This window comes from Schistocerca americana, unplaced genomic scaffold (genome assembly GCF_021461395.2).
Source record: "Schistocerca americana isolate TAMUIC-IGC-003095 unplaced genomic scaffold, iqSchAmer2.1 HiC_scaffold_16, whole genome shotgun sequence".
NCBI classification, from domain to species: Eukaryota; Metazoa; Arthropoda; class Insecta; order Orthoptera; family Acrididae; genus Schistocerca; species Schistocerca americana.
This window is the reverse complement of record NW_025725687.1, coordinates 477,600-481,485: the sequence shown is the minus strand read 5'-3', so window position 1 is coordinate 481,485 and position 3,886 is coordinate 477,600.

The following is a 3,886-nucleotide window of genomic DNA, read 5'->3' as shown; positions in this document are numbered from 1 at the left end:
TAACTTTCTATGATTTGAACCTCTCCAGCGAGTCCAGTTTTAGATTCCAATGCTTCACTTCAGGTTTACTGTATCCCTTGGACCTTCTTATTGACGATGAAACACAGATATTGCATCCAAATTTAATAGAAAAGGCACAATGCCGACTTAAGTACAAGAGGATTGACACTCTAACTTTCTATGAGTTGAACCTCTCCAGTGAGACCAGTTATAGGTTCCGATGCTTCACTTCAGGTTTACTGTATACCTTAGACCTTCTTATTGTCTTTAATACAAAAGGCACAATGCTGACTTAAGTACAAGGGGACTGACACTCTAACTTTGTATGAGTTGAACCTCTCCTGTGAGTCCAGTATTAGATTCCGATCCTTCACTTCAGGTTTACTGTATCTCTTATACCTTCTTATTGACGATGAAACACAGAAATTGCATCCGAATTTAATACAAAAGGTACAATGCCGACTTAAGTACAAGAGGACTGTCACACTAATTTTCTATGATTTGAAACTCTCCAGAGAGTCCAGTTTTAGATTCCGATGCTTCACTTCAGGTTTACTCAATACCTTGGACCTTCTATTTGACTTTAATACAAGAGGCACAATGCCGACTTAAGTACAAGAGGACTGACACTCTAACATTCTATGAGTTGAACCTCTCCTGTGAGTCCAGTTTTAGATTCCGATGCTTCACTTCACGTTTACTGTATACCTTGGACCTTCTTATTGACGATGAAACACAGAAATTGATTCCGAATTTAATACAAAAGGCACAATGCCGACTTAAGTAAAAGAGAACTGACACCCTAACTTTCTATGATTTTAAACTCTCCTGTGAGTCCAGTTTTGCATTCCAATGCTATACTTCAGGTTTACTGTATACCTTGGACCTTCTAACTGACGTTGAAACCCAGAAATTGCATCCGAATTCAATACAAAAGGCACAATGCCGACTTAAGTACAAGAGGACTGACACTCTAACTTTCTACGATTTGAACCTCTCCTTTGAGTCCAGTTTTAGATTCCGATGCTTTACTTCAGGTTTACTGTATCCTTTGGACCATCTTATTGACGATGAAACACAGAAATTGCATCCGAATTTAATAGAAAAGGCACAATGCCGACTTAAGTACAAGAGGACTGACACTCTAACCTTCTATGAGTTGAATCTCTCCTGTGAGTCCAGTTTTAGATTCCGATGCTTCACTTCAGGTTTACTGTATCCCTTGGACCTTCTTATTGACGATGAAACACAGAAATTGCATTCGAATTTAATACAAAAGGCTTAATGCCGACTTAAGTACAAGAGGACTGACACTCAAACTTTCTATGATTAGACCCACTCCTGTGAGTCCAATATCATATTCTGATGCTTCAACCTTGGTTTACTGGATCCCTTGGACCTTCTTATTGACGATGAAACAAAGATATTGCATCCGAATTTAATACAAAAGGCACAAAGCCGACATAAGTACAAGAGGACTGACACTGTAACTTTCTATGATTTGAACCGCTCCTGCGAGTGAAGTTTTAGATTCCGATGCTTTACTTCAGGTTTACTGTATACCTTGGACATTCTTACTGACGATGAAACAGAGAATTTGCATCCGAATTTAATACAAAGGGCACAATGCCGACTTAAGTACAAGCGGACTGACACTCTAACATTCAATGAGTTGAACCTCTCCTGTTAGTCCAGTTTGTATTCCGATCTTTGACCTTAGGTTCACTGTGTACCTTGGACCTTCTTATTGACGATGAAACACAGAAAATTCATCCGAATTTAATACAAAAGGCACAATGCCGACTTAAGTACAAGAGGACTGACACTCTAACTTTCTATGATTTGACCTCTCCTTTGAGTCCAGTTTTAGATTCCGATGCTTTACTTCAGGTTTAGTGTATCCCTTGGACCTTCTTATTGATGATGAAACACAGAAATAGCATCCGAATTGAATACAAAAGGCACAATGCCGACTTAAGTACAGGAGGACTGACACTCTAACTTTCTATGATTTGAACCTCTCCTTTGAGTCCAGTTTTAGATTCCGATGCTTTACTTCAGGTTTACTGTATCCCTTGGACCTTCTTATTGACGATGAAACACAGAAAATGCATCCGAATTTAATACAAAAGGCACAATGCCGACTTAAGTACAAGAGGACTGACACTCTAACATTCAATGAGTTGAACCTCTCCTGTGAGTCCAGTTTATATTCCGATCTTTCACCTTAGGTTTACTGTGTACCTTGGACCTTCTTGTTGACGATGAAACACAGAAAATTCATCCGAATTTAATACAAAAGGCACAATGCCGACTTAAGTACAAGAGGACTGACACTCTAACTTTCTATGATTTGAACCTCCCCTTTGAGTCCAGTTTTAGATTCCGATGCTTTACTTCAGGTTTACTGTATCCCTTGGACCTTCTTATTGACGATGAAACACAGAAAATGCATCCGAATTTAAGACAAAAGGCACAATGCGGACTTAAGTACAAGAGGACTGACACTCTAACCTTCTATGAGTTGAACCTCTCCTGTGAGTCCAGTTTTAGATTCCGATGCTTCACTTCAGGTTTACTGTATCCCTTGGACCTTCTTATTGACGATGAAACACAGAAATTGCATTCGAATTTAATACAAAAGGCTTAATGCCGGCTTAAGTACAAGAGGACTGACACTCTAACTTTCTATGAGTTGAACATCTCCTGTGAGTCCAGTTTTAGATTCCGATGCTTCACTTCAGATTTACGTTCTACCTTGGTCCTTCTTATTGCCGATGAAACACAGAAATTGCATCCGTATTTAATACAAAAGGCACAATGCCGACATAAGTACAAGCGGACTGACACTCAAACTTTCTATGATTAGAACCACTCCTGTGAGTCCAATTTTATATTGTGATGCTTTAACCTTGGTTTACTGGATCCCTTGGACCTTCTTATTGACGATGAAACACAGAAATTGCATCCGAATTTAATACAAAAGGCACAAAGCCGACATAAGTACAAGAGGACTGACACTGTAACATTCTATGATTTGAACCGCTCCAGTGAGTCCAGTTTTAGATTCCCATGCTTCACTTCAGGTTTACTGTATACCTTGGACCTACTTACTGACGATGAAACACAGAAATTGCATCCGAATCAATACAAAAGTCACAATGCCGACTTAAGTACAAGAGGACTGAGACTCTATCTTTCTAAGATTTGAACCTCTCCTGTGAGTCCAGTTTTAGATTCCGATGCTTTACTTCAGGTATACTGTATACCTTGGACCTTCTTACTGACGATGAAACAGAGAATTTGCATCCGAATTTAATACAAAGGGCACAATGCCGACTTAAGTACAAGAGGACTGACACTCTAACATTCAATGAGTTGAACCTCTCCTGTCAGTCCAGTTTATATTCCGATCTTTCACCTTAGGTTCACTGTATACCTTGGACCTTCTTATTGACAAATAAACACAGAATATTCATCCGTATTTAATACAAAAGGCACAATGCCGACTTAAGTACAAGAGGACTGACACTCTAACTTTCTATGATTTGAACCTCTCCTTTGAGTCCAGTTTTAGATTCCGATGCTTTACTTCAGGTTTACTGTATCCCTTGGACCTTCTTATTGACGATGAAACACAGAAATTGCATCCGAATCAATACAAAAGTCACAATGCCGACTTAAGTACAAGAGGACTGAGACTCTATCTTTCTAAGATTTGAACCTCTCCTGTGAGTCCAGTTCTAGATTCCGATGCTTCACTTCAGGTTAACTGTATCCCTTGGACCTTCTTATTGACAATGAAACACAAAATTTGCATCCAAATTTAATACGAAAGGCATAATGCCGACTTAAGTACAAGAGGACTGGCACTCTAACTTTCTAT